Raw genomic sequence first — 19056 nt, 5'->3', positions numbered from 1 at the left:
AAGGGGCTTCCCACTGACACCTCCGGGGAAAGACACATGCTCTCTGCTGTCCCAAAGAGCTGCTGTCCTCTCCTGCCCTTGATCAGGTAGGTGGTACCTGGAAAATAGGGATGCCACCCAGCCCCCCAGAGTCATTCTTTAGCATAATCAGCCTGGAACTTCAAAGCATCCCCCCCTGCCAGCACAATTCCAATTACACACTCCCTCATCTAATCGACAGTGGCGATCTGTGAGGCCGATGCTACTTTCCCACCAGTTCTTCCCAATCATTCCACTTGTGCTGACAGCCCCTTATCTTCTGAAAGCCAAAACGGATGCTGGCCCTGGAGGCTGGTTTGCGCCGTCCCGGCAGGTTGGCCGAGCCCCACAAGAAGTCCCATCAGATACAGCTTCCTAGCTCCCCCCCCCCTCCAACCCCATTCATCCAAGGCAGAGAGGGCTCTCCCTGCATTTCAAGCAGGGAACTCATTATCTTCCTTTATATTCCATTCCTGCAACATTTCTGTGCTAGGCACTGGGACCCAAAAAATGAGTAAGAAAGATGAAAAGGAGCTCACAGTTTAGTAGAAGAAACCAACCAGGAAATGAGTGATTATGGGATCTAATAGATATAGTATCTAATAGAAGGATAAACAATGAGAGTGCAAAGGAGGGGCTGCCCAACTGACTTGGGCATGGTAGGGAGCTCTGCTGAAGAGGTGACATTTGGGCAGGGTTCTGAAGCATGTGTAAGAGTTCACCTCTTCATTCAGAAGCTTTGGGTCCCATTTAGAAAATGGTCTAAAACGAGGGTGTTTTTAAAAAATTCCTTTATTTGAAATGCAATTTGAATTTTAAAAGATTTGCACTGTTCAAAAAATAAAATAAAATAAAACAAGGGTGTTTAACCTGGGTCTGAGAAACCACTAAAATTGGACTATTTAAAAAAAATTGTGTGAAACCTGATGTTCATTTTCTGAGGAAGATCATTAGAGTCTTAAAAGTGTCTCTAATTCAAAGGAAATCAAGCAGAACTACAGTTGAGAGTGAAGAAAAAACATTTTAAAGGCCAAGATAGATCTCTGGTTTCAACAGAACTAAGTATTTGAACAGACAGGGCTGTTTGTAATCGTTCCTTCTCTGCTCCCGGAGACATGGGACATGTGGTCAGTTTCACCCCCTCACTGCAACACTCCACTCAGTCCAGCTCAGTCCCTTCCTTCCTTTCTTCCCATCCCACCCCTGTTATCTCCTTCCCCTGCTCCCTGCCCCCCGGCCCCAACACACACACGCGTGTTTTCTTTCAGCTGAGAAAAGCATCAGCAGAAATGACCTGTCTAAGCCCTGCTCTCTGCCCTCTGGCCCTTCTTCCATATAAGTTGGGAGGAGAGCCCCTTTGGAGAGATTAAATCCCTCATCTTCAATCCCCAGGACAGTTCCTGACAAACAACTTCGTGACTCACAGCCCTAATCTGATGTGTTCACTATAATCCTGACATAATTTAAAATAGCAATTACCACCACTCGAGGAGCACCGACTCTGTGCCAGAAGAGGCTGCATATTTTACATTCCCTTCCATTTTTGTGTGTGTACACAACCCCCCAAGGCAGGTACTAACCCTGTCCCCATCTCACAGACACGGAAACCGAGCCTCTGAGAGGGGAAGCTATTTGCCCATGGCGCCTCAAAACTCAATGACCAGGACAGCTGGGATTTGAACCCAGACACATGCTCCCATTCTGGCCAGCCCCACATGTCAATGCACACATGTGCAATGCCCACGGCACCACAAGAGGGCTCCCAGGAGGTGGTGTAACGGGCTGGGGTGAGCACCAGAAACTGGGGCAGTGGTGGGCGGGTGTGCCCAACGCTCAGCTGAATTACCGCCCGCAGTCCCACAGCAACTTCTAATTTCAAACCTGAGATGGAAATGGGTCAGCGTGACCCATATTCAGCTCCTTTTGTCAAGGATGCCCTCTGTGGGCTCTGAAAGAGGGGGGACAGCCAAAGAAAGGAAGTCAGCACGCGGCTCACATGGACAGGACTTGATCTTGAACTGATTGAGATGTTCAAGTGCTTTTCTGTATACAACCCACTCTTAAAGGCCAGCCCCCATCCCACCAACCCTTTTTATGGACTTTCCTCCACTACTTGGGCCTGTCATCAGAGCCCTCCTTTTTGCACAGGAATCCCTGTCAGTAGCTAGATTTTCTCAGATGGTTTCATGTATAGTAGTATCATCTAATCATTGAGCCTGTAACACCCATAACAGGGACGGCACTCCTGAAACACTTTTCACTTGCGGTTTCCTTATTGGTCGATCGCACACATCTCCCCTGCTATGGCTCATACAGGTTGAGGTTGAGGATATAATGTTGGGAAGTTTCTAACCAGCTCCTTCCAGCCTAGGCATCCCCAGGAGAGAAAAGAAAAGCTCGCCACTTCTAGCCCAGGGAAACCAAGAGGAGAGGTTTAGAAACAGCGGTGGGTATGTGGGAGCCAGCTTCCCAACCTCCCTGCCTAGAGGTGGCCCATACAGAGCCAAGCGTTGAGCGGGGCAGGGAGGTGGTGAGAGGGCCCCTTGGAGGACAGAGGTCTGGGGTTGGATGCAGTAGCTGCAATGATCAGGACTGGGGACAGAGGACCACCAGTCCCTCTATGCTGGTCCCAAATAGCCAAATGACACCCACCGCACCTTAGTGGTCTTTACTCTGGGGAGTGGCCTGCACTGCCACCGCACACCTGGACAAGCCAGAGCCAGAGGCACCACCTGGATCCAGGGAACACAGCCAGTCACGCAAGCCTCACTTTCCCCATAGAAGCCGCCACCTTCTGCAGCAGAGGCGGGCAAAGGGGAGAGTACTGAACAACTGGGCCACCAGACTCATCAAAAAGAGGCCGAGCTGCTTAAAAGAAAATGTAAGCGCCTGGGTTGGTGAGATGACCGGATTGCACTATGACTCCATTTCCTACCTTCCCCCTAAAGATGGAGCTTAGCATGGGGATCAGGATGGCTACAGAGAAATAAAGAAATCTGTACTTCCTCTTCCTATTTATAGTGGGAATTCTCATCACACATCCCAAAGGGTGGGAGACTCGCGCTAGCTCCCAAAGCCTCCCCAGAGTCCCCGCCAAAACCTCAGTCCCTGTCAATGGCAAGTTAACACGCTTCAGAGAAGCGCTGTCCTCACTGTACACATAATATGAATGCAAGACAAGACTTAAAACTAGGCAACTTCTCAAAAAAAAAAAAAAAAGTAGGAAACTCTTTCCATTCAAGAGGGGTCATGCTTTAGTGAAGGGATCATAGGTATATTCACCGAGCAGGTGTTTTGTTTTTTTTTTTAATCACTATATTTCACATAGTCTAGCCTCTTTTAAAGAAGAGAAAGATCCAGAAGTATTGGGTTTCTTCCTCCAGAGCCTCCTGCACGACAACCATCAGCTGGAGCTGAATAGTGGCCTCTGTAGACCACAGTCCCCACCAATCCCTATTGCTTGCCTATATCAGTTTTCTACTGCTACCCTAACAAACTACCATGAATGTGGCAGCTTCACGCAACACCCATTATCTTCCACTTTTCTAGATCAGAAACCCAGGTGGGCACAGCTGGATCTCTGCTCAGGGTTCCACAAGGCTCCCGCCAGAAAGAATGTGCTTCCCAGCTCATGAGGTTGTCTGCAGAATTCAGTTCCTTAGGGCTGCAGGCCTGAGGTCCCCTGCTGCTTTCCTTGCTGGCTCTGCAGCCTCTAGAGGCACTTGCATCCCTCAGGAGCGGCACCATCTTCAGGCCAGTGTCAGCATCATGCGGAAGGCAGTCCTTCCCACGCTTGAAATCTCTCTGACTTCCCCCTTGGCCAGCAGCTAGAGAGAACTCTGTCCTTAAAGGGCTCCTGTGATTAGATTAGGTCCACCCAGATCATCTCCCTTTGGCCATACAACTAATCACAGGAGTGACAGCAGGGGGCGAAGGTCATCTTAAAATTACTCCAGCCCAGTCCCTTCATTTGCCTGTAAGCCCTAGAAAGCTCTGCCAAGAGGAAGATTCTCGAGTATTCTCCCAAGTAAAGCGCTTCAGACACGTGTCAACATCCCTTCCAGACCTCCCTTTGCTTCTGTGTTCTTGCAGTAGTTTTTACGCCATCAAACAGGACTTGGTGAGGTACTCTAGGCTTTTTAAAACCTATTATTAGTCTCCTCATTACCACAGAGATCGTGTCCCCAATTCAGGGCTCCCAGTAGGCAGTGGTAATAGGAACAGGGCCAGGAAGGTGGCAGACTTGGCCTCTGGGCGCTAGAATGAACACAAGGAAGGGAAGGGGAGCTGAAATTGTTACGAACCCACTAGGTGCCCGGGCTTCCCGTTGGCTCAGTTAAGCATCATACAGGCATCGTTATCCCCATTTATCCAGAATAGCGAATGGAGGCCGAGAGAGACCATGATTGCCCAAGATCATAGACATGCACAGGTCCAGCTGCAAATTCAGTTCTGATCCCAAAGCTCTATGTTTTCCATTTTCCGTGTAGGGAACTGCTACCAGTGGGAGGGTGGGAGTAGCGTTAGGTGACTGAGCCTCAGAGTACCAGGCAGGTTAATAAAAGAAGCCCAAACCCTTTGGGCCCCGCTGGACCCCAGCACTGAGTTGAGAAGTGATTCAGGAAGGGGATGGAGGGAGGGCGGAGGCCAGTTACTGCTTGGAGGGGGAAGAGCTGAAAACCAAGAAGGGTTGGAGGCTCCACATGGGAGAACCACAGCCACTGCTGTCCTTGACAGGTAGACGTCATTGCTCTACACCTGTGGCAGTGAACTGGCCAGAGCAACTGAAAGAATATTATCAGGAAGGAGAGTGGCCGTGGAAACACGGTGGTGACTGCGTTCCCACGTTGAATAAAGGAAGCCCTTAAAGGTCCGGCCTTCTGCACGCAGGCACCTGCTACCTTCGCAGAAGGAACTAGGTAGCAATGAATGGTCTTGCCTCATACTTCACCCCTAAGAAACAGTGTGGCAGCAGGAAAACGACAGCGGGGCCACACTCCTACCCGACCATGATCCTGGGGGGAATAAGTACTTCGGTGTGGCCAGAAACCTGCCTAGGAAAGGAAAGCAGCCTGATGCTCTAAGCTTCCTCACGTAGAAACAAGGGATCTTGCCCCCAGCCAGAAGCGGAGGGAACAGAAGTTCAGCGTTTCTGCTGATGTGACCAGACAACAGTAACAAACCTCTCCCACAGCCAGGAGGCAAACCGGATCCAGGGCTGTGGATTATCAGGTCGGGATCATCATTCACAAACCACTTCCCAAAGCACCTTCACCTACAGCATCTCTGCGTGTTAGACCAAATCTGTGACGAGGGGCGGGGAGGGAGCGGTGGGAAGGTGGTGATGATTAGAAACAGAGGAGTAACCGAGAATTAACTAGGTGTGTGTGTATGTTTGGGCGGGGTGTGCTGGAGATTCGTAACGTTCAGGGGTTGCCCAGCACCCGCACCTCCCTGCTCCACGTGGGAATTTCCCGTGTGGGCATCTTGGTGGGAAGCAGAGCTTCTTCCCATTATGGAAGCCAAGCCAGGGGTTGCTTTCCCAGCAGCCTTTGCAGTGAAGGCACAGGCACACCTGGGTTTGGCCAACCAGGGACACTACCTGGGCCTGGAACGCGAGGAAGCAGAAAGGTGGGGAGTCCAGGCTGGCAGTGGGGACGGCAACATCGGTCTCCAAGGGCTGCGGTGGCAGTGACGCCATTGATGGCACCCGCGGCCCAGGGCCAGCATCATCGCAAGCAACAGGGTCCCCGTCGACACTGGGTGGGTTTCTCTGTGTGATCTGGACCGATTCCAGCTGCCAAGCCTTTCTTTGTTCTTCTTGTTTTCCAAGCCTGCTTCCCCAGGCGCCTGAACATTTCTGTGACGAATTAATGTCCTTTCAAAAAATTCCATTCTGCTAAAATCGGCCAGGCAATTTCTGTTGTTGGCAGTTAAAATGCTTCTCTAGTACAACAGGTTTACAAGCTTTCTGGACCCCTTTCTGAAAAGATTGATTTGGGCACGGAGGAACCACTGAGGGCCTATAAATAAAGCAGCCCAAGATCCGGCGTGATTTATTGGAAAGGGAAGTGGAATGGGGGTCGGGGGGACGTGGACTGAGGTTCTGATTCTGGCATTTGGAACAGTGTGACCCAAGCCATTTGATGTTGAGGGAGCTCAGTTCCCTTATTACAAAATTGGAAGAATAACGGCTTCTTCAAAAGGCTGCCTTGAGGATGAAATGACAACAGGTACTGTCCTGACACATGAAAAGTGCTCATGAACGTCTGCTGAATTCCATAACACATCCAAATAAAAACAGCTCATGTCAGCTCTGAGAGAGACAAAAATTCAAAAGAGATCAGAGGCAGGGAGGTAAGTGCATCACAGCAAGGGGTGGGTGTGGTGGTGTGTGGTTTTGGCAGTGGTTAAGGTACCAAGACTTGAACTCGAAATGGGTCCTAAGTCTGGCTTTGCCACTGATGTGATGTAGAAAAGCCATCTGTGAAATGGGACTGATTGATACCTGGCCCTGCCAGCTTGATAGGACTGCTGAGAATACGAAATGAATAGTTTTTAGGACAAAGTCTGCTGGAAGGAAAAAGCCTATTGCACGAATGAAGTTACTGCTGAGATGCAGTAGCAAAAAAGTCCCCCGAAAAAACAAATCTGCCGCAGCGTGCTCTGCCTGGAATCCCGGGCTGGATGCTAGACGCTCTCGTGAATGAAAACAAAACACAGAGCCGACAGGCACCGGCTGGGGTGCTGGTTCACTTGACACGGGGCACACCCCGGCAGGGACTTCCGTTGGCATCCCTGGCTATGTGGGGTGGCCCGGGAGGCGAGGCCAGGCAGATGGAAAGGCAAAGGCAGCATGAGACATTCGGCTGAGCACCTCATCAGCTGTTCCTGCAAGTAACTGAAGCTCAGCTAGTGACCAAGGCTGCAGATTGGAATCCCTTTTCTGAGAACCACCCCTCACCCTTGGCTGCAGCTGATGTCTGCACGGATCTGTGCTACCGTCATCACCAGGATGAGGGCCCTGTCCACAGAACTCAGAACCTCAGAAACGGGCAAGACTCGGGGAGCGTGGGGTTGGCAGGGGGACTTTACAAAGCCCCTGACTGAACACAGAGATCCAGTCCTCCCTGGAGCAGCCCACAAGCCTGCCACATCCTCCCTCCACCAACGTTTTCTCTTAAAGAGACAGTGTTCAGTTTTTCATCTCTGGTCCAGATGACAATCCCCTGCATTGAGCAGATGAAGATTTCAGCAAATTTAGTCAACCGTGGCTGAAAGGCCCAGGTGCTGGCTAGGGTGAGTCTTAGAGCTCTGGCGGTTTTGTTGTTGTTGTTTTGTTTGGGCAACAATTTGCAAACAATGCAGGTTCTTGTAAAGGCAAAAACCTAGCTGGCAGGAACTCCCAGAAAACTGGGCGTACCTGAGTCTGTGTTTGCCTGAGCAATGCTAGCTGAACGCCTGAAAAGCGAGAAAGCTCGTGGGCTGCCTGGTGATGTCAGGAGGAAGCAGCCCCATTCTGCAGATGAGGAGATGGGCTGAGTCAAGTCTTAATGCTGTCTCTCCCACACAGTACTACTGTGAGGCCCTGAAGGAGGCGGGATACAGGCATACAGGTGATAACGGCTCTTTATACGTCCGGAGGTTGGTGCTGCACAGAAGGGGCTCTCTCTGACTCCCAGAGGAGGGCTCTACGTGGGCACAGCGCTGGAAGAAGCCTGGCCTGGGGCTCGTGAACACCCGGCCACACATCAGACTTGCACAGAACGGTGGGGAGATGTCCAGATATCTTAGACACAGCAGAGCCCTAAAGGTGTGCCAGAAACAGAGAACAAGGACAGAGACCCAGGCCTGGTTTGCTCTGTTCCACAGTGGGGTGGGTGTCGTTAAGGGCCCTGGAGAGCAGGCAGGTGTGGCTTGTCCCCGTCCCTCCTCCACGACAGCCCTCACCCACCCACCTCTCATTAACCCCTCCTCCTGAGAAAAGCTTGTCGTGCTCAATCGCAGGAAGTCTAAATGTCCACCCCAGGAGGAAGGGTTATGGAAACAACTACCATGTAGTGACTGACGAGTGCACTGGATACAAAGCACCCGGCAAGGCGCAGCTGCGCTCATCAGATCCTCCCAACACCCTGGAGAGTCACTGTCATCCCCATTTCACGAACCATGAAGCCAAACCCTCGAGAATCGATGCCCAAATTCACATCCTAGTAAGTGGTAGAGCCGGGATTCAAACCCACATATTCTGGTTCCCTCCACATACCCATGACTCATCTTGAAAAGTACATCGCGATTCTAAATACAACTTGACAGGCAGTAAAACATGACTGCCGAGGAACCCAGTTGTAATCATGGATTTTCATGTCATTATTTGCTCATCCCACAAACACTGAGTAAGGGCCTCCCGGGGAAGCAGTGGGAGGGGGGTGCCCAGGCTCTACCTGGTCTCGTATTTTCCACTATTAGTTTCTGTGCTTTAGAACCACAGTTCCCAGCCTGAACGTCTCGGCACCCAAGGCATCTAGGGACCCCACACCGAACTCGCAGGGGCACTGCAGTGTATTTTTAATTTTTGAGGAAGACATAGTGGTACTCGACGTCTATCGGATGCCGCGGGAGATACTCGCTCTAAAAAGTTCACAGTTTCAATACTGACTTGCACTACATTCCTTTCGATAACATGCCGTCTCTGTGAAGCTCGGTTATCGGCAGTTGCTGTGATGAAAAGCAAATAAACTAATCAAGGCAGGAAGGGAAATGAGGGTGGTGTGTTCTATCTGATTCTGTGGTTTGAGAAGTTGTGCGGTGCCCAGTGGGCACACATATCCCAGTGTAACTCATTCTGATCATTTAAGAATGCAATACAAATATTTTTATTCCTTCAATTTATGTGTTAGTTTTTCAAGTATCTGGTATCTTGTTGAGACATACTATATATGTCTACTGGATACTATTTGGATCTTATTATTTGGACTTACTAAATGGAATTGCCAGGTCTTTCTTTTGGCCTAGGACCACCATGAAAAAATTACTGAGACATTAAGAGCACCATGAATGAAGAATGTTTGGGAACCTTTGTTCTAGAACATTCTATGTACTCTCTCCCCTAACCCATGATTAGAAGTTCTTTAAAGGCAGGAGCCATCTTATACTGGTCAATACTTTGGTTTCTCCTTGGTATAGTTCTTGGCTTCCTGTAGATACTTTGTAGTACCTGTTCACAATTTACAATAGAAGTCTGAACCTGAAAAAAACGTCTGAACCTGGCCTGCAGAAGCCCTTAAAGATCCACAGAGGTCCAGCGAGGTGTGAGTGATACAGGGGCTACTGATACTCCAAGCTCACAGGTCCCACCAGCTAGGGGGCAGAGACGTGTAGGGCACCTTCCTGACCTTAGAGAATAAATAAAACTTTCTGAGCTTTCTGATGCAAAGTAACACAATCAACTGCCTCTTAAGGGTTTTAAGGACACATGGAGATATAAACTTTAGGTATACATCACTTTAAACTTCTGAGATTCTGTTTAATTTAAGCTGAATCTATGATCATGTCAATGATCTAGGTGATTTTTTTCTAGTCTCAAAAGGCAAACCCACGCCTCTAGGAAGACGGGCCCCTCAGCACAGAGGGCAGGGTCAGAGGTGGTGGGCAGCAGCAGAGCTCAAGTCCAGCCCTTGGGTATCTCCCAGCTGGAACTCTCCAGCAGGAGTTGCAGGGCTGCTTCTGTATCTGCTGACCAGGAGAGCAGAGTAAACTGGTGCTTAGCAACAGCTGCAGACACTTCCCTGGCGGGGGTGGGAGAAGAGCAGAGGAGGTCCACCGGGAGGCTGACGTTCTCATCTCAGGCCTGTGTCAGCATCTCCAGACAGGACTGGCAGGAGAGGACCCACCCAGGCACCTGCTCCCACAGGGCTCTGGTCCCAATCAACGAGAGATGACATCAGCAAGCTAAAAATGCCGATGGAGCTCATGCAACGGTCTTTAAACGGCCTTTAAAACTGGCAAGTGATGATGGTGGGAACCTTCTGTAAAAACCAATCGTTCTGCAACAAGGAAGGGTTGCTGTCCTGCTTGGGGCTGGGGAGAGGAAGACAGGGGTCTGGGACCTAGAGAAGATTCCTCTCGTGCATTTCTGCCAGGCTGGAAAAGGAAAGAACAGAATCATTTTTCTTTTCTTTCGGTGCATTAAGGTTAAGCAGTCATCAAGGGGTTTATGAGTATAACTTATGCTATTAGCTCACTGAATAGCTGAGTGCCTTTTTTATGCAGTTCAATTTCTGTTGAGGGGGTGGGAGGGTGAGAGAAGAGAGGTAAGTGTTAAGTGGGGTAGTATAGGTGAGGGGCAGGTAAAGCACCGTGCCTGAAACAGAGCCATTCACCCTTGTTTCCGGTGTAAAGCCTAAAGAATGGTCTCTGCGAAAGTTAAAGCACTCATAGAGCAGAATAATAATAGCAAATATAACAATAAATAATAATATATAAGAATAAAGTCATGAACTATTCCCTCTTCAGTCATGTCTGCTCTGTCTATGCAGCTCACTTCTCCTTTAGCTTTCTTTTCATACCTCGTTTCCATCAAACACCAGTTTATAAGACTCTCTATCCTTATCGGTTACCTTAGGGTAGTGAGTTTGGGCAATTATCCTTATTTTTTCAAACAACAGCTTTGTGTTTATGGACCTCGGTTCTCCTTTTATTCCCAGGCCCTAAAGTGTCACTACATTGATGTCCCAGAGAGTCTCCAGCTCACCCCAAACCCCCTTGTTAAATCCAGGCAAACAAACCTGCACTGTGTTTATGCTGGACACACGCCAATGAATCAGCAGTTCTAGGGCCACTGCCTGGAAAGCTGACTCGAGGCAGTGGCTCCGCCCACACTGAGGAGGAACCTTGTTCTGCTTGGGGGACATGGGGCTGTCCCCTGCTATCCAGAGCCAGCAGAAGCGTCATTCACCTGGCAGAGCCTGCTCTCGAGGGCCATCACCCACTCCCCCACCAGTGCGTGGGCAGCACAAAGCTCCTCTCTCCAAACCCCCTTTATCCTGCTGCCCTGCCTGGTGGTTTTCAACAGGCAGTGTCCCGCTCCACACACACCTCGCTATCAGAGGCTGAGTAGTCAGTATCTGTGGGCACGAGGCCGGGGACGGGGGGTGGAGACATCACGCGGATCCTGTTCCCATGCCCCGGCCCCAACTCTGCCCCTGTGCATTTCCTCATCCACAAAGTGAGGGGCGGGGCTCAAGCCCCTCTTCTGAGGCACACTCGCCCCGCCCCCCAGGGTGTTCATCGCCCTGCCATGCACGAGAAAAGGCTTCTAGGGTTAAGAAGTCTGGGAAGTGCTTGTTAAAAATGCAAAATGGTTGCAATTCTGTTTTCCATCCCCAGCCCCAGCCTAGATCTCATTCCTCACTGCCCCAGCAGAGATTCGACTTGCCAATCACCACCCTCGCCCTGTATGCTTCTGTGTATTCTTGTCTTGATGGTTTTTAAAGCAATGTTAAGCACCCTGTTACACAGGCACACACACAATAAGTACAAGTTGCAAGCACCCTCTCCATCAGCAAAAGGTTTCTCTAATGTAGTACTTCTTTGAGCCATTAATGATTGCGCGAATCTCCAAGGATTCAACGACACTGGAACAATCCCCCCAGTGATCCAACCTTTCCCCTTTAGAGTAAAGCATGTTGGAGAGAAGACAGACAGCTAGTGTTTGGACTAGATGTTCCATAGGGGGGCTCCAAGTATAACATCCACGATTTATATTCTTCATACGGTGCCTTGCTAAGTGAATCACAAATCTGCATTTATTTGGGGGGAATAGAGAGAAGATGGGGGGCCAGAGGGGCTCTGGTGCTAAGTCAGGGCTACCTGTGGTGCTGCAGCTGGCCCTCCACACGGCCTCAAGGGAGGAGAGCACTTTAGTCCTTCTAGAAGCTACAATTCAGGGGTGCGAAAGCACTCAAGGACACGTTGCGGAGCACCTGCTGCCCAACCTCCATTGCACACACACCTTTAAGTTGAGTGAGTTGAAAAGAAAGAGGTTTGGTAAACTGTTTAGAAAAATTCTCAGCAACTGGACATCTAAACGACTCACTGCAAAATTCAAATAGAGGAGCTTCTGCCAACTGCTGATATGCAATCAATTTTTTAAAGGTCCATACTGTGTCAATACAGTGGCTTTAAAAAATGTTTAACATCCCTTTTCCAATCTATCTATTAGTCTTTTCCAAACAATGATACACATACCACACACACACACACACACACACACACATACACGCCCCTCCTGTTTAGAAACTTAATCTTTGCCATCACCCATCGTATGGCCTTTGAGACTTTCCATGCCTTGGCCATGATTTATCCCTCTAAAGGGATTCTCTACTTCCCCTCTGCTAAGTCCTCAAGTTCAAACAGGTTCAGCCTCACTGTACACTTTCCCACCCTCAGACCTTTGCTCCCTTCCTCTCCAGTCTCCACTGTGCCAACCCCCCCTCCAAGGTCCAAATTAAGTGCTGTCTCCTCTGAGACATCTTCCCTGAGGACTCCAAGCCTCAGGTATCTCTCCATCTCTAATTTGCTGCCTGCATCAGGTATAACTTTCTGAACCTTCATTACATAACATCTGGGATTCTTAGCCATATTTTCACGTGTAATATTGAAGCTGCCAACCATCTGTGAATTCTATAACTGTAAGCAAGATTCCCCCAAACCTTCTGGGCTTCAGTTTATATAAAATGTGGGTAACAATAGTATCTACCTTAAAAGATTGTTATGAGGACTAAACGAGATAATGCAGGTAAGCTACTTCACACAGTGCCTGGCATAGTAAGTGCTTAATAAGTGCTATTATTAACCAACCAGTGAAACCTTTGGAACAACCAGGAACCATCTCTATTTCCTGGTGTCCTCCAATGGCCTAGCACAATGACCATCTTCAATAAATCCTTATTCCTTGAAATTAACCCAAGGGGGAAGGAGGAAAGAATTCAGAAGAAGGAAGTTTGAAAGGATACTTAATTATGGTTTTCAAGGATATAAAAGGTTATTTTTACAAAGGATGATGAACATTAGATTTTCTTTTTGTTTGTCTCCTTGAAGGCAAAAGATGACAATTGGACTTAAATTTCAGTAATCTTGGCTGAAACTTTCTGATGACACCAGTGAAGCTGCAGTAAAGAATACTGATGAAGGTCACATGTAGGGGAGCCAGACCAAGGACTGAGTCTGACCTCAGAGCTCTACCACTTATTTGGACAAGTAACTTTATGCCTGTAAGCCTCAACTTCTTCATCTGTAAAATGGGGCTGAAAAAAGTATCAGCTTCATTGGAGAGTTTTAAGAATCATCTTAAAAACTTAGCACAGGGTCTGGAACATAGTAAGTGCTCAATAAATAGTAATGATGATCATGTTGTTATTGTACCAAGGGATGTTGTGGAGTTTCTTTAAAATGGTTATAAACAGTTACTTTTAGTAGATAGCTGGGGAACAGGCTGGCCCATTGCTCATGTCTTGTAGATAACTACTTGAGGTTCTGAAATTTGTTAGACCAGAAACAACTCTGGGGTGGGAGGCTGGCAGGGGTGGGAGGCAAAACAACTCTGCTGACCAGGTATGCAGCGTACTTCCATCCTCATTACGAATTGCTTCTTCTGACATGGAAGCAACCTAAATGTCCATCGACAGATGAATGGATAAAGAAGATGTGGTATATATATTCACAATGGAATACTACTCAAAAAGAATGAAATAATGCCATGTGCAGCAACATGGATGGACCTAGAGATCATCATACGAAGCCAGACAGAGAAAGACAAATATCATATGATATCACTTACATGCGGAATCTAAAATATGACACAAATGAACTTATTTACAAAACAGAAACAGACTCACAGACATAGAAAACAAATTTATGGTTACTAAAGGGGAGGGAGGGGGACATAAATTAGGAGCTTGGGATTAGCTGACACAAACTACTATATATAAAACAGATAAACAACAAGGTCCTACTATATAGGACAAGGAACTGTATTCAATATCTTGTAATAAATTATAATGGAAAAGAATATGAAAAAGGATATATGTATGTATATGTGTGTGTGTGTGTGTGTGTGTATAACCGAATCACTGTGCTGTACACGTGAAACTAACACAACATTGTAAATCAATTACACTTCAATTAAAAAACAAAATTGCTTCTGGTCAGTGTGTTTTGCCCCTGGGTCCGCTCAGATAATTGACTCATTTCATATTGGGGGAGACAGGGTAAGTAGATGAGGTGGATAGATAGGAGCAATGAAGTCAGGGAGCTTTCCAGGGAAGAAAAGAAGTGACACGGGCTTTCTGTGGCCATACTCCCTGGCTCACCATCTTTGCAGAAAGGCCCCCATGGACCAGTCCAATGCAGCCCTGAAGGAACACACTGGCATCAAGGCTCTCCATCCAGGTGGAGCAATGGGGTTCCCCCAAAACACAACCCTCTCTCGTTTCTCTGGAATCTGGTGACACCAAAACTTACTGAAGCATTTCTTTTTAATAATGCCAACTCGTGCTGCTTGAGTTTCAAAATTTTTTTAAAAATTGATTCAAAACAACTTTTTTTGTGTGTGTAGGCATCATTACTTATTCAATTAATTTAGACTCTACAAGATAGTACATTATTTTCCTTGGACAGTTTCTTAAAGGAATAATGTATAGGTATTTTGCTAGCTAGCTAACTGATAAGTATATAAACTGTTTTTAAAAGATTTACTTTATCATTAAACATGATCTTTTTCATGATTCTATGTAAATTTTGTATTTCACATAAAAATGAGAAAGCTCTTCATATATGATATGGAAAGTTATACAAAAAGGGCAAGGGGCAGAAAAACGTGCCTGCTATATTACCATCTGTATAGAAAGCAAAGAATAAATGTATATTTGCTTGTATTTATGTAAAATATCTCTGGAAGGGAACATTGATAACCAGTAACGCTGGGTGCCTCTGGGTAGGAAATGGGTGGCTCAGAGCAAGAAATGGGAGGGGGGCTTTTCAGCATGTCTGCTTTTGTTCTCTTTGAATTTTAAATCCACTGAGTGCATTATAAATTTTAAAATGAATAGACAAAATTACAATTTTTGTTTGAAAAGGAAAAAAAAAACACCTTACAACGTCCTTTGGATGGAGGTAGGGGCCTAAGCTTCAGGAGGGAGGGTCATGGGCACATCCAGCAGTGTGACAGCTGGGCCTTGGACAGGGCCCTCTACCAAGAGGCACTGGGTACACGATAACGAGCCTATAAATCACTCGAAAGAACTCTCATGTCATGGCTGGCCTCTGAAAGGGGAATCTTGTTTTTCCTTTCCTGTAATACAAGAGATTCGTGAGTTATCCAGAAATTCAGAGATTGCGGTGTCATGGGCTGGCCGGCTTAGAAGTTGGGCAGAAGCCAGGCCTGCCCTCCAGTCGCTGTGCGAACTCAGATAAGAGCGGTAGCCTCCCAGGGGTTTAGCCTCCTCATCAGCAAAATGCAGGCAGTAATATCCTGAGGAGCAAATAAAGATAACTTATGGAAAGTGCCCAGCGGCCAGCCCTCACTCATAAGTGAGCAAGAAAGGGCCCAGAAGCCACTGTCACTGGGACAGCCTTCCTGAGCTCCCTGGTCTTTGCTCCCCACTAAAAAGAAACTTCTTGGGCATAAATACCAGCCAGCATCACTCCCACCTGAGTGAGTCCTCAGCCATGAGCAGGGGAAGCTGGGGGCCTTCCCTTAGGGAGGGCCCACTCTGGCTTGTGTCATACCTGGTCTGGGGGGCTGGGACAATTCCAGGCCCAGCTTGGGGTTCATTCATTCCAAAGAGATCTGATCCTGGGACTAAACGTGCCGGTCACTGAGCCTGGGGTGAGAAGGGCAGGCGGAGGGGAACGCAGGAAGGTAATCCTAGGAGGTCACCATTGCCTGCCCTTTTCACAAACTTGCAGAAGAGGATTTAGAATTTGGGAGCCTGGGGAACAGCATTTGTATGTTTATGAGGTTTTTCACAACCACAGACGTATCTATGAAACCACCCGACATGCAAACTAAGCTGGGGAACTGTATCAGTCCCACTTCTAGGTAGTTCACTAGACATTCTCCAAATAATTATAGGCATCATTTATTGATGATGTCTACTCTTTGCAGCCGCAGTGCTAGATGCTTTATCTTTGATCTTTCCTGCAAAGTTAGGTTATTGCCTGCATTTTACAGATGAGGAAACGGAGCCTCGGAGGTAGTATATTTCAGCTGCCAGAGGTCACAACTTCACTACACCAACAAGAGGGTCAGAATTTGAACTCTGGTCTGAGTGGCCACCCTCTTTCAAATGCGCCTCTCAACGTGAGTGCCACACTGAGTGTCTGCTAGCTGTACCAGCAGCACTGTCCCCTACAGGACAGGTGGCCTTTCCCAAGAGTGCATGCTAAAGATTCCATGTCCCCTGTGGTGGCAGGTTGAAGGTCAACATCCCAATCCCCAGAATCTGTGAACGTTCTCTTATATGATGGCAAAAGGGACTTGGCAGATATGACGAAGTTAAGGATCTAGAGGTGGGAGATTAGCTTGGATTATCCAGGTGGGCCTGATGTAATCACAGGGTCCTTATTAGAAGGAGGAAAGAGATCAGAATGGGTGGTAGGGGACGTGTCACAAAAGCAAGAGGTTGGAGTGATGTGAGAACGTCATCATCAAGAAACACAGCCAAGGCAGCTTCTAGAAGCCGGAAAACATAAGGAAATGGATTCTCCCCTGAAGCTTCTAGAAGGAACGCAACCCTGCCAGCACCTTGAATTCAGATTTCTCACCTCTGAGAATAACTCTGTATTATTTTAAGCCACTAGGACTGTCATCATTTATTACAGCAGCCATAGGAAACTCATACACCAGATGTTTCATGTCAGAAGGAGGGATATTTACCTCCCAGAAGGAGGGAAAAAGTTCTGGAGTGGCAGTGATCACAGGTATGCAGTGATCCACTGGAAGACCCAACCTTCAGAGCACAGAGAGGCCTGGTGAGGAAAGTGCTCAGGGAAGGACAAGGGCACCCATGACCGTCACTTCGCGAGCTCGCAGCAGTGACCGGGGAGGATTCCTCAGGGGAGAACCCAGCAGTGACTGGGGGCCGTGGAGCCCCGCGGAAGCTGGCCTCAAAGGGGAAAGGGGTGTCTGGCTTCAGGTTCCTCTGCTCTGCATCGGAGGACAGCCAGCCTGCTGTGAGAAATTCATCTGCACTGTCACTACCTGCTTTCACTTCCTCACTTCCCAGGCCCTCCCTCATCTCGGGGGCAGCCCCGGCCATAACCAGAAGGATGGGAGACAGAACATATCATAAAACCCAGAGGAGGACCACGGGAGAGACCGAGGGCCCCGACAGCACCTGGCAGGGCAAACAAACGTTCGCCTCCATCCGCCACGTCAGAAGCCAACGCAAAACAGGAGAGCAGGTGGGGAACAGGAAATATACTTGGCCAGATAGCAATTCAGCCCTAGCAGTCGTGAGAAGACGGTGGTGTCCTGCAGTGGGCGTGTCAGGACTCACCGGCCCACGTGCATCTCCCTGGAGTGTTTTGACTTGACCATTGGTGGGGGGGGGGGGCGGTGGTGAACATTTTTTTTTTAATACAGGGAATCTTTTTAAAATTTATTTATTTATTTTATTTTTGGATGTTGGATGTGTTGGGTCTTCGTTGCTGTGCACGGGCTTTCCCTATTTGCAGTGAGTGGGAGCTACTCTTCTTTGCGGTGCGTGGGCTTCTCATTGCGGTGGCTTCTCTTGTTGCAGAGCAGGGGCTCTAGGCATGTGGGCTTCAGTAGTTGTGGAGCACGGGCTCAGCAGTTGTGGCTCGCAGGCTCTAGAGCACAGGCTCAGTAGTTGTGGCGCACGGGCTTAGTTGCTCCACGGCATGTGGGATCTTCCCGGACCAGGGCTCAAACCCGCATCCCCTGCATTGGCAGCTGGACTCCTAACCGCTGCGCCACCAGGGAAGTCCCAAGGGGTGAACATTTTTACATTAAATATATTTTATATTAAAATAAACACAGACACATGTGGAACCAAATACAAATTCTGCATTAAGTTTCAGAAGAAGAAATTTCCGACTATAGGCCATGTCCCCAGATACTCTGTCTCCTTAAGTCTGTACTCCCTTTTCTTAACAAATATCTCAGAAGAAAGCCTGAGAAGCCGGGTTTAGGGAAAAGTGCCAACACTGGAGCCTTCATAGCTGTGTTTGACTCCTGGCACAGCTAGCCACTAGCTGTATCACGTTAGTTACTGTACTGTGATAAATTATGTGATATAATATTTATTATACATATTATATATATAACATATATGATGTTATATAACACCATATAGCATATACAGTATATATAACACATGTTATATATTATGTATTATATATAATATACAGTATATGTAATATATGTTATATACTATTATATATTATATAATGTTATGTGTGTATGTATGTGTATATATATACACATATATACATATACATATATACACACACACACATATATCTATCTATCTATGTATATATAAAACTTAGCCTTCCTGCGCTTCTCAATCAATGGCACCTTCTCTCTTTCCTGCCAGCCAGGGTTCAGGCCAGCCAGGGTTCAGAGCAGGACCCCAGAACAGGAACCACCGAGGGCCATTCAGGGGCTCAGGGTCTTTTTAAAAAGCCTCTCTATTGACAAAAATGCTACGGACACCAGTTGACTCTGCTCATTCTCTTTATTTCTTCTAGCACAAAACACGAGCTAGTTAATAATAATGTTGGGCATTTAAAAGAAAAGGGCTATACAGGCACTTTGGAAAACAGGCAGATTTTTAAGAATGTAAAACATATAGCGAGGGCTTCCCTGGTGGCACAGTGGTTAAGAATCCACCTGCCAGTGCACGGTACACAGGTTCGAGCCCTGGTCCAGGAGGATCCCACATGCCGCGGAGCAACTAAGCCCATGCGCCACAGCTACTGAGGCTGCGTGCCACAACTACTGAGCCCACGCTC

At 47.8% G+C, this 19056-nt stretch overlaps 1 protein-coding gene across 4 annotated transcripts in view; it reads right to left on the bottom strand.

Moving 5' to 3' along the window:
* Nucleotides 1–19056, bottom strand: part of GFOD1 (Gfo/Idh/MocA-like oxidoreductase domain containing 1) — a 109183-nt gene that overhangs the window by 13501 nt on the left and 76626 nt on the right. The gene's annotated exons all lie outside the window — the stretch shown is intronic.

The sequence above is a fragment of the Balaenoptera borealis genome, assembly GCF_965194805.1.
Source record: "Balaenoptera borealis genome assembly, chromosome: 12".
NCBI lineage: Eukaryota > Metazoa > Chordata > Mammalia > Artiodactyla > Balaenopteridae > Balaenoptera > Balaenoptera borealis.
This window is presented reverse-complemented; position numbering and strand designations above follow the sequence as displayed.